Source organism: Salmo salar, chromosome ssa12 (genome assembly GCF_905237065.1).
Source record: "Salmo salar chromosome ssa12, Ssal_v3.1, whole genome shotgun sequence".
In the NCBI taxonomy this organism is placed as follows: Eukaryota; Metazoa; Chordata; class Actinopteri; order Salmoniformes; family Salmonidae; genus Salmo; species Salmo salar.
In genome coordinates this window covers 23934238-23947008 of record NC_059453.1, presented here as the reverse complement: position 1 = coordinate 23947008, position 12771 = coordinate 23934238, and the positions used below count along the sequence as shown (strand labels likewise).

General features: G+C 41.9%; 1 long non-coding RNA gene across 1 annotated transcript; it reads left to right on the top strand.

Annotated features, from left to right (window-relative positions):
- Nucleotides 1-375: 375 nt before the first annotated feature.
- On the top strand, nt 376-3635 carry LOC123725457 (uncharacterized). Its single transcript, XR_006757931.1, has 2 exons — nt 376-476; nt 2129-3635. It is a non-coding gene; the product is annotated as an uncharacterized lncRNA (long non-coding RNA).
- Nucleotides 3636-12771: the final 9136 nt, after the last annotated feature.

The window sequence follows — 12771 nt, the reverse complement described above, 5'->3', positions numbered from 1 at the left end:
CATTTTAAATAGACAAAAACAAAACTGTTGAAATGATCTGTAAAAACAGTTAAGACAGCTAGCATGCTAGCTAACTCACCGATGCTTCTGTATTCTGCCTGTTTCCCGCGAAATAGCCAGGATCCGCACGAGCCGAATGTGCTCCTCGCTCAGAATATCGGTTTATAATGTGCAGAGGATCGCAAACTGAACCAAGGGAAAAAACGTAAATATGAGCGTGATAGTGACGCGGACACACCGGCTCGAAACCACACCAAAACAAAACCTGTGCATGCAGACTGTTCTCAGCGACTACAGTCAGTCATCCACCAGTGTGTTGCCAGCTCCTCCTCCTTCGTAGTCAAGGGAGGGGGTTGAGTGCGTGAGAGCAGTCTAGGCACCTCCTACTAGATGTAGTCCATGACACGAAACAACGTGAAAGCTGGTAGGGAATTAAGTACAGTATGAATACTGTCGTCTTTTTTTAATTCAACAAGGTAAGTAGAAGTTGAAGGAAATTATATATGTTGAAGTGAGAACAGAACCATGTCTAACGTGATTTTCTTAGATCTGTGAGGGTAAGAATGACTTGTGTAGACTTTCACAGACAACCTGATCGCCTGAGGGTAAGAAAGACTTTTGTAGACTTTCACAGACTACCTGAGCGCCTGCTCTACTAGGAGAATAGACAGTATCAGTCACAAGACCGCCATAGTGGAAGAGCTAAAGACTGTTTTCTGACAAGGCAAGAAGAGGGGGATGGGGTGTGGTCTTTTTCTGATGGGGGAAGGGTGAGGGAAGCATGAAGGGAGCAGGGGTGGAATTCATAAGTGGGAGGAGTCTGTTTAAGAACAGTGGCAACACAAGTATACTTATAACAGCTTATAATTATAGTAAAGTATTACATCTTTGGTGGAAATTATGTATTGTATTTTTTTTAATTCATCCCACATCCTAGAAAAGTTTCAGGTGAAACTCCAGTGCTTGTGATCTATGGGCTCTTTTGGTAGCTGTTAAGTATTTAAACTGTTCAAAAGTGATAGTTGTTCGTAGTAGCATAGCAATATAAGTGTCTAAAAATCGAAATGTCTATAGACAGTGGTGATTTGTTCGTTTTGTGGCTTCAAATTTAGGATCTAAATCGTAAAGGAAAAAACAAAAAGGTAAGACTCGTTTTAGGCCAGACTGAACAAAAAAGATGTTCAACTGCTTCAAGTGCTAAATTGTTCTGGTCATAGGTTAAAGTGATTTAGTAGGCCTATTTGTACAACGTATGTGATCAATAAACACATCCAGAGCCAAAATAACATATGCAAACTTATTCATCATTGAGAAAAATTACATTTACTGACATTTACTCATTTTCGCACATCCCATGAGTTAATTTCAGGTCGGCCATTTTGTCTCACTGGCCCCTCTGCAGGCAAACTCCTTTTCAATTAAAATGTCTGCTTGTGCCACTGTAGTTCCAACAATGACCAATAGAGGTCTTGAAAAAATATATATGTGATTAAAATTTTTATGCCTGAAATGTCTGGATTTTTATTTATCATACTAACACGTTTTCTTGTTAAACTACTGTATTTAATTTGTTCGGTTAATCTCCTGGTTCGTGTGTTTTTCTGGAATTGATTATATTCACTTTCCACAGCGAACCACTTTTTTTTTTTTTGGGGGGGGGGTGATTTATTTTATTGAATCACCATGTGAAAAATCTGTCTCGCACATACAATTCATTGTATATAAGTCCCCCCCTCCAATTGGGAAAACCCAATCAGAACTAAACTGCCTATTCTTTATAATTGTTTTCCCCCTCACTGCATCACAATTAACTTGGAGAAAAGGGTACACGCATACATACAGTCAAACACACACACAAGCAGACACCTTGCTGCATTCAGTTTATAAGTGAGAGAGTGACTGTAGTATGCTCCTCCCCTTTCTCCACAAAGGGAGGGGGTGCTTCCAGCCCTAGCCAGCTGTGTGACAAACTTAAGCAGAACAGGCATTGAAAAACAGACAGACCTTCAAGCCATAGAGATAGATAGAGGACTCATCTTTATCTTTGCCATCATAGCGTCTGTGACTGCATTGGGAGTGCCATTGAAGCAATCTCCATTTTGAAGTAGTACATTTTCTTCTTCTTCAGGAGGGATCAGCCAATGAAGTTGGAAGTCCCACCCAGTTGACTACAATGAGATGGTGGAAGCTCTCAAAGGTGCTTCCCATGCTAACACAGACTTATGGCCACTAGAGGCCTCTAGCATTCTCTATGGTTTGAGCAGCTCAAGTGTGTTGCATTATGGAGACAAAAATTGTCAGACTTGCACCTACATGTGTACTGCATGAACTTTAACAAGCCCTTTGATCACATGGTTTTTGTAATGGGCTTGTTTAACATTGCAGCCGACAGTGCAGGCGGATGCCGACTGACTGATCTACAAAGAACCTTGTTTAATAAATAACTACTCATTATTATTTGTAGATCAGTCAGTCATTCACAATTTACCCATGATACATTACTGTTTTGATCCTCTCTAACAGTCTATAATGAAGTTGTCTTCAAGTCGCTGCAGTTGCTTCAAACCAACTGCACCATGCAGCCATCACCTGCATTGAGGCACTATTTGTCAACCAATCATTAGGGTGTTTTTGGTTCACTCACGCAAACTTGACCAAAGACGTTACTGAAACAGGAACTAACTTTGACACGATTCTAAAGCTACAGGATATACAAATGAAAGTGATATTTGAGATCTCTAACCAATTATTTTCAAACAAGTTAAATCAAATACATTTTTATTCGTCACATGCTTTGTAAACGGCAGGTAGCCTAGTGGTTAGAGCGTTGGCCCAGTAACCGAAAGGTTGCTAGATCAATCCCCGAGCTGTCAAGGTAAAAATCTGTCTTTCTGCCCCTAAACAAGGCAGTTAACTCACTGTTCCTAGGCCATCATTGTAAATAACACTTTACTTTCCAAGTTAAATAAACAACAGGTGTAGACTAAAACGCCATTCCAAAACAATGCAGATAGAAAGAAAATTGATAGTAAAATAATAGTAATGTAATAGTAAATACACAATGACTTGACTATATACATGAGGTATCAAGTCGATGTGCAGGGAACGAGGTATGTACATATAACTAGGAATAAAGTGACTAGTCAACAGGACAGATAAACAGTAGCAGCAGTGTGTTATGTGGGGTTATGAAAAGTTCATTTAAACATTTAGAAAGACTCTTCCCCAAATGTTAATTGAAAACAAATACATTTGCACAAATACATCGTTACAGTTAGCTAGAACATTTTTGCCATATTAGCATTGACATGAAACCAGTCAAAACACCTCAAAACAAGACATGGTATCAAGAACAAGATAAAACTAGCTGAAATGTGCCAACTACGATTCCCTGCATGTCATTGTTGCTAGCTACAGCATCTGACTATTCAGAATCATAACTAAGCCCGGCTTCCGGCCCCATCAATGCGTACGCATAATTTGTGACGTTGTCAGCCAACCCGTCTATATGATATCAAAGTCCCACCTACTTCCTGCTTTAAGTCCCGTACTGTTTTCTAATATATGTTTTTAATTATATCATCAAATTCATTAAAACGTGGTCATTTAAAATATATGTACTATTTGTGGATTAATTAACTTTTTCTCAAGGGTGAAAGTAAGGAGGTCCGGTACGGCGTCCTGGCAAAATAAATAGTGGGGGTACACCGTATCGGTAAAACATGAGCCTATTACAATAATGAAAACAAAATGTCAAGAAAACAGTAGGCTATTACACCATTATTAATCACTACCGCATGTCAGAGGCATGAAACATTTGTGAATGGACTTAAACAGGTGGTATAGCCTAGGCTCCAAAATGTGATGTGGTTCGACCAGAACATTGACATTTTGCCAAGGCAGAGATGAGTGGCCGACACAGATGCGGACAGCAAATGACGCATAAATTCTGGCCAAATGACAATCGCCAAATGTCATTACACTTTTTGGTGATTTGTGGAAAGGATGTCTCTTTCAATTCACCACTGTTTGGAGGTTTGAAGAACATGTGTGGGTAGCCTAGTAAAGGAGCCCTTTGTAGTGGGATGAAGCAGATGCTAACCTACAGGACTGTTTAACTAGCACAGACTGGAATATGTTCTGGGATTCTTCCGATGGCATTGAGGAGTACGCCACATCAGTCACTGGCTTCATCAATAAGTGCATTGATGACGTCGTCCCCACAGTAACTGTACGTACATACCCCAACCAGAAGCCATGGATTACAGGCAACATCCGCACTGAGCTAATGGGTAGAGCTGTCATTTTCAAGGAGCGGGACTCAAACCCGGATGCGTATAAGAAATCCCGCTATGCCCTACGACGAACCATCAAACAGGCAAAGCGTCAATACAGGACTAAGATCGAATCATACTACACCGGCTCCAACGCTCGTTGGATGTGGTAGGGCTTGCAAAGTATTACAGACTACAAAGGGAAGCACAGCCGAGAGCTGCCCAGTGACACGAGCCTACCAGATGAGCAAAATTACTTCTATGCTCGCTTCGAGGGAAGTAACACTGAAACATGCATGGGAGCATCAACTGTTCCGGACAACTGTGTGATCATGCTCTCCGCATCCGATGTGAGTAAGACCTTTTAACAGGTCAACATTCACAAGGTCGCAGGGCCAGACAGATTACCAGGACGTGTACTCCGAGTATGCGCTGACCAACTGGCAAGTGTCTTTACTGACATTTTCAACCTCTCCCTGTCTGAGTCTGTAATAACAGCATATTTCAAGCAGACCACCATAGTCCCTGTGCCCAAGAACATTAAGGTAACCTGCATAAATGATTACAGACCCGTAGCACTCACATCTGTAGCCATGAAGTGCTTTGAAAGGCTGGTCATGTCTCACATCATCACCATTATCCCAGAAACGCTAAACCCACTCCAATTTGCATACCGCCCCAACAGATACAGGGCTCCCGAGTGGCACAGCAATCTAAGGCACTGCCTCTGCAAGAGGTCGTCACTACAGTCCCTGGTTCAAATCCAAGCTGAATCAAATCCGGCCGTATTTGGGGGTCTCATAGGGCAGCGCACAATTGGCCCAGCGTCATCCAGGTTTGGCCAGGGTAGGCCGTCATTGTAAATAAGACTGTGTTCTTATCTGACTTGCCTGGTCAAATAAAAATCCACAGATGATGCAATCTCTATTGCACTCCACACTGCCCTTTCTCACCTGGACAAAAGGAACACCTATGTGAGAATGCTATTCATTGACTACAGCTCAGCGTTCAACACCATAGTGCCCTCAAAGCTCATCACTAAGCTAAGGACCTTGGGACTAAACACCTTCCTCTGCTACTGGATCCTGGACTTCCTGACGGGTCGCCCCCAGTTGGTAAGGGTAGGTAACAACACATTCGCCATACTGATCCTCAACACGGCCCCTCGGGTGCGAGCTCAGTCCCCTCCTGTAATCCCTGTTCACTCATGACTGCACGGCCAGGCACGACTCCAACACCATCATTAATTTTGCAGATGACACCACAGTGGTAGGCCTGATCACCGACAACGATGAGACAGCCTATAGGGAGGAGATCAGAGACCTGACACTCTAGCGCAAGGACAACAACCTCTCTCTCAACATGATCAAGACAAAGGAGATGATTGTGGACTACAGGAAAAGGAGGATGAGCACGCCCCCATTCTCATCAATGGGGCTGTAGTGGAGCAGGTTGAGAGCTTCAAGTTCCTTGGCGTCCACATCACCAACAAACTAACATGGTCCAAGCACACCAAGACAGTTGTGAAGAGGGCACGACAAAACCTATTCCCCCTCAGGAGACTGAAAAGATTTGGCATGGGTCCTCAGATCCTCAAAAGGTTCTACTGCTGCACCATCGAGAGCATCCTGACGGGTTGCATCACTGTCTGGTATAGCAACTGCTCAGCCTCCTACCGCTAGGCATGACAGAGGGTAGTGCGTACAGCCCAGTACATCACTGGGGCCAAGCTTCCTGCCATCCAGGACCTCTATACTAGGCGGTGTCAGAGGAAGGCCCTAAAAATTGTCAAAGACTCTAGCCACCCTAGTCATAGACGGTTCTCCCTGCTACCGCACAGCAAGCGGTACCAGAGCGACCAAGTCTAGGTCCAAGAGGCTTCTAAACAGCTTCTACCTTCAAGCCATAAGACTCCTGAACATCTAATCAAATGGCTAACCAGACTATTTGCATTACCCCCCCGCCCCACCTTACGCTGCTCCTACTCTCTGTTATTATCTACGCATAGTCACTTTATTAACTCTACCTACATGTACATATTACCTCATTTACCTCGGCTAACTGGTGCCCCCGCACATTGACTCTGTACCAGTATCCCCTGTACTATTGTTATTTTACTGCTGCTCTTTAATTATTTGTTAATTTTATTTATTTCTTTTTTTGTTGGTATTTTTCTTAAAAGTGCATTGTTGGTTAAGGGTTTGTAAGTAAGCATTGTAAGGTGGAGAAAATAGTAAAATAAAGAAAAACCGTTGAATGAGTAGGTGTTCTAAAACTTTTGACCTGTAGTGTATATAGCAAAGCTAAAGGCACCCACCCACCTTTGAACATGCAGGTAAGTGTTGGAACTCATCCTCTAATAATTTACAGTCATCGTCACATGGGTTTACAGTTTATTCAGTGATGGATTTGTGGATGGATAACAATAAGTAAGTGAAAAACAAAATAAAAAACAAAATGGAGAGAATATAGAATACAAAGATGTATCACAATTTGATACAGGGGTTGGAACTGGTTCAGGGAACAGAACCAAAAACATTTTTTTTTCATGATGCTCAGTGCTTCAAGGGATGCCTCCATGTCCACCCCTCTTTCTCGCTCTATCCCCACCTGTGAAATTTTAGTAGCTTCTATGGCCTACGCTATCTGTCCATCAAACATGTAAACAACTAGCTTATCTGTTCCATAGCAAGCTGCTCTATCTACCGCAGCCCAATTCTGATATTTTTTCCACTAATTGGTCTTTTGACCAATCACATCAGATCTTTTCACATCAGCTCTTTTTCAGAGCTGATCTGATTGGTCAAAAGACCAGTTAGTGACAAAAAATATCAGAATTGGGCTGCCTGTGTGAATGCAGCCTTAATGAGCTAAATGTAAAAACTGTTGATTTCACGCAGTATTGATGAACGAAAAGGAACTATACCAAAGAGTATGAATATACTGACAAGATAAATGTCTCTTCCCTAACAATGGGATTCATTGTCCACAAAGCGGCACGGCGGACTGTCTAGCTTCCGCCTATCCTTTCTTTGGATTGATGGATACATGAACTCCTTATTATAATACTTTTTTGAATATTCGATGAGGGTTGTTGACATCAACAGTCTGTATTGAATGGAGAGAGATGCTATGCTACTAGCCTCATGCCATGAATATGTGTAGCCATCTCTAGACATCTCCGATAGGGCTTTTTTCTCAAAATTGCCAGGATGTCACATGTCCTACTTATATCAGTACACTCATAACAACTTAAGCATTATGAAACTTCTATTAGATCAAATAAACCTCACGTAGCACATTTTTGTTGACCAAATTAGACACTATTTTATTGACTTCCACACAAAAACTCCTGGCTTAGTGGGCGAAAATACAGGGGGAAAAAAACGCCACCTGCTGGAGAGAGACAGATTTTCCTGCATGTTGGGCCTCTCGCTTCCTCTCTGACTATACGAACAGTTACTTTTTTGGGGTTAGAACTGGTTCAGAACTTTATTATGCTGGTCAAAACACGAACGGAACGAAATAAATAGGGGTTCTGATCAGAATGAAACGATTGGAAAATAATTTAGGTTCCAATCCCTGATTTGATCTTCCCTTTTGGACGTTTGTCTGCAGAGAATGTCATAATTCACCATAGGGTAGAATAAGGTGCAATAGCTGGTTTTGACTCATTTAGTTTGTGAGCATAAAGTGTGACCAGAGAAGTATTCAACACTATTCATGCAGATTATAGGGTTTGAGTTTGACCAGGACAATATACATTATGTTCCTTCGCCGCTACTTGCCATACCAGGCATTCAACAACAAAAAATCTGGAGTATACCAAACAGTGGATGCTGCTGAGGGGAGAACGGCTCATAATAATGTCTGGAACAGAGTAAATTGAATGGCATCAAACACCTGGAAACAATGTATTTGATACCATTCCAACCATGACCACGAGCCCATTCTCCCCAATTAACCTGTTAGGGCTAGGGGGCAGTATTGACACGGCTGGATAAAAACCGTACCCGATTTAATCTGGTTACTACTCCTGCCCAGTAACTAGAATATGCATATAATTATTGGCTTTGGATAGAAAACACCCTAAAGTTTCTAAAACTGTTTGAATGGTGTCTGTGAGTATAACAGAACTCATATGGCAGGCCAAAACCTGAGAAGATTCCATGCAGGAAGTGGCCTGTCTGACAAGTTGTGTTTCATCTGGGCTCTTTTTATTGAAGACTTAGGATCTTTGCAATAACGTGACACTTCCTACGGCTCCCATAGGCTTTCAGAGCCCGGGAAAAAGCTGAAGGATATTGAGGCAGGCTCTGGCTGAAACATATTATCGCGTTTGGCAAGTGGCCGCTCAGAGTACTGTGGGCTTAGGCGCGTGCCCGAGTCGACCGAATGCTTTATTTTCTTTCCTCTGTTTACCTAAACGCAGATTCCCGGTCGGAATATTATCGCTTTTTTACGAGAAAAATGGCATAAAAATTGATTTAAACAGCGGTTGACATGCTTCGAAGTACGGTAATGGAATATTTAGAATTTTTTGGTCACGAATTGCGCCATGCTCGTCACCCTTATTTACCCTTTCGGATAGTGTCTTGAACGCACGAACAAAACGCCACTGTTTGGATATAACTATGGATTATTTTGAACCAAACCAACATTTGTTATTGAAGTAGAAGTCCTGGGAGTGCATTCTGACGAAGACAGCAAAGGTAATAACATTTTTCTTATAGTAAATGTGACTTTTCTGAGTGCTAAACTTGCTAGGTGTCTAAATAGCTAGCCCTGTGATGCCGGGCTATCTACTGAGAATATTGCAAAATGTGCTTTCACCGAAAAGCTATTTTAAAATCGGACATAGCGAGTGCATAGAGGAGTTCTGTATCTATAATTCTTAAAATAAGTGTTATGCTTTTTGTGAACGTTTATCGTGAGTAATTTAGTAAATTCACCGGCACTGTTCGGTGGGAATGCTAGTCACATGCTAGTCACATGCTAATGTGAAAAGCTGGTTTTTGATATAAATATGAACTTGATTGAACAAAACATGCATGTATTGTATAACATAATGTCCTAGGCGTGTCATCTGATGAAGATCATCAAAGGTTAGTGCTGCATTTAGCTGTGGTTTTGTTTTTTGTGACATTATATGCTAGCTTGAAAAATGGGTGTCTGATTATTTCTGGCTGGGTACTCTGCTGACAATCTAATGTTTTGCTTTCACTGTAAAGCCTTTTTGAAATCGGACAGTGTGGTTAGATAAAGGAGAGTCTTGTCTTTAAAATGCTGTAAAATAGTCATATGTTTGAAAAATTTAAGTTTTTGTAGTTTTGAGGAATTTGTAATTCGCGCCACGCCTATCATTGGATATTGGAGCAGGTGTTCCGCTAGCGGAACGTCTAGATGTAAGAGGTTAAATAGCCTGTCAAACACTTCATGATGACAGAAGTGAATGCGATAGTCATTTAGTTCAGTTACCTTTTCTTTCTTTGATACAGGAACAATGGTGGACATCTTGAAGCAATTGGGTAGAGCAGACTGGGATTGGAGAGAGATTGAATATGTCTGTAAACACTCCAGCCAGCTGGCCTGCGCATTTCCTGAGGACGTGGCTAGGGATGCTGTCTGGGCCGGGAGCCTTGCGAGAGTTAGCAGGTTTAAATGTCTTTCTCACGTCGGCCACGGAGAATGAGAGCCCAAAGTCCTTGGGAGCTGGCTGCGTCGGTGGCAATGTGTTATCCTCAAAGCGGGCAAAGAAGGTGTTTAGCTTGTCCGGGAGTAAGACGTCGGTGTCCGTGACATGGATGGTTTGCCCTTTGTAATCCGTGATTGTCTCTAGACCCTGCCACATACGTCTCGTATCTGAGCCGTTGAAATGCAACTCCACTTTGTCTCTGTACTGATGTTTTGCCTGTTTAAGTGCCTTACGTAGGGAATAACTACACTGTTTGTATTCAACCATATTCCCAGCCACCTTGCCATGGTTAAATGCGTGGTTCGTGCTTTCAGTTTTGCGCGAATGCTGCCATCTATCCACGGTTTCTGGTTTGGGTAGGTTTTAATAGTCACAGTGGGAATAACATCCCCTATACACTTCCTGATGAACTTTGTCACCATATCCGTGTATATGTCAATGTTATTCTCATAGACTACCCGGAACATATCCCAGTCCGTGTGATCAAAACAATCTTGAAGCATGGATTCCAATTTGTCAGACCAGCGTTGAATAGACCTTAGCCTGGGTACTTCCTGTTTGAGTTTCTGCCTATAGGAAGGGAGGAGCAAGATGGAGTCATGGTCTGATTTGCCGAAGGGAGGGCAGGGGAGGGCCTTGTAGGCATCTTGAAAGGGGGAGTAGCAGTGTTCAAGTGTTTTTCCAGAGCGAGTACTACAATAAATGTGTTGATAGAACATCGGTAGCGTTTTCCTCCAATTTGTTTTGTGAAAATCCCCAGCTACAATAAATCCGACCTCGGCATATGTGGTTTCCAGTTTGCATAAAGTCCAGTGTAGTTCCTTAAAACTTCTTCTGGATCGGTGTCCCTTCCACGGGATGGCTGAGCTAATGTAGGCTAATGCGATTAGCATGAGGTTGTAAGTAACAAGAACATTTCCAAGGACATAGACATATCTGATATTGGCAGAAAGCTTAAATTCTTGTTAATCTAACTGCACTGTCCAATTTACAGTAGCTATTACGGTGAAAAAATACCATGCTATTGTTTGAGGAGAGTGCACCATTTTGAACATGAAAAGTTATTAATAAGGTATCGGGTTAAGGGGGAATATACACGACTGAGGTATCGGCTTTATAACCAAAGATAATTATCTTGGGAGGTAATACGGTCTGCATTTCATTGTCAGGTATTCTAGTTCGGGTGAACAAAAGGACTTGAGTTTCTGTATGTTATCACAATCACACCAGGACTAGTTAATCTTTTCACACGTACCAACAAACGGTTGTGATCATTCTATAGTGGTCCCTGTTGCGTAAGATCAAAACGGTGTGATTAGAAGGCTTGATTACAATGCTGATTTAGAATGTCCATTTTCGATTGACGCAAAAATCAGCATTTGAGCTGGCCACCCTTTTTTTTCACAGAAACATTTTGCATAAACACAGTTATGTCCAGAATGTGACCAGTTTATTTTTGGATGCAATGTTCAGACATTCACAGAAGTAGCTACAGCATAACACAGTCATCCAAACCGGAAAATTTGGAATATATTTGTCCTAGCGCTAACTGTGGAAAGATTGACGTAACACAATATGAATTAGCTAATAGCAATTACTATTTATAATTAATCACATCACGGGTGAGCTCACCATTTATCGAAATAATTGAGTAAAATACTTTCTAGAAATTGAAAGTAATCCAACGATGGGTAGTTTGTGTATGCCGGAATGTTTGTTTTTTCGCCTCAACCAAAGATAATAAGAGGAGACAAGATGAGTTTGGTCTGTTTATAGTATGTTGAAGGGGGTGTGTCGTCTACGATCATCCACTTCCCTTCATTTACCCGAAAGATGAGTGAAACATTCCTTCACCTCATTATAACATCTTTGGTCTGACAGATGTGACACCCAGAATGCATTGTATAATGTCAACAAAGATGGCGCCACAAATAGCTGGCAAATAGCTTAGCTCGTTATAATCAGAACAACCTTCAAAAAAGTATTTTACACACATCATAGGTGTCCATTGCAATAATCAAAATACATTATTTGTCACAAGTACTTGAAAACATGTGAATACAACTGTAAATACATTATGCTCCATACATACATACATACATACATACATACATACATACATACATACATACATACTGTGGCGTACAGAAGGTCAGCCACCAGGGGGAGACTCGTCGAGCCCTGGTAACAGATGGAGTATACATCACAAGGCGGTGGCTCCATTTGCTGGACATGCCAGGTCTCGACGGGCTCTCCGGACAGGACTAATTGGGGCTGATTGGGAGCTGGTGAGTAATCAAGGGCGGATTGCTCACCAGCTGTGCGAGGCCCATAAAGCTGCCAGAAGGGCAGCACACAGGAAGAGAACTAGGGGAAGTGAGTGACTTCCATGTGGTTGGATACGGTTACCCGAGCTAAGCCGAGGGAGTTGAGTTTCTGTGCCCGACAGGATACAGGAAGACCCGGAGCCCAGGAGAAGGTATCCTGGAGAGGGTTTCATGGGGGAGACCTGTTCTTTTCTTTTTGATTTATTATTTAATAAACACCCTTGAAACCAAGCTAATCATACTCTGTCCATGTCTGATCTATGTAAACGTCTTGACCAAACCCCCTGGTCTGCCACAATACATACATACATACATACATACATACATACATACATACATACATACATACATACATACATACATACATACATACATACTGTAGGCACCTACAGTAGAAACGACAACACAATATACAGAAAATAAGGAACTTACTTTGATAGGAACGTACACATGTCCAAAGTTATTATTTGTAAGG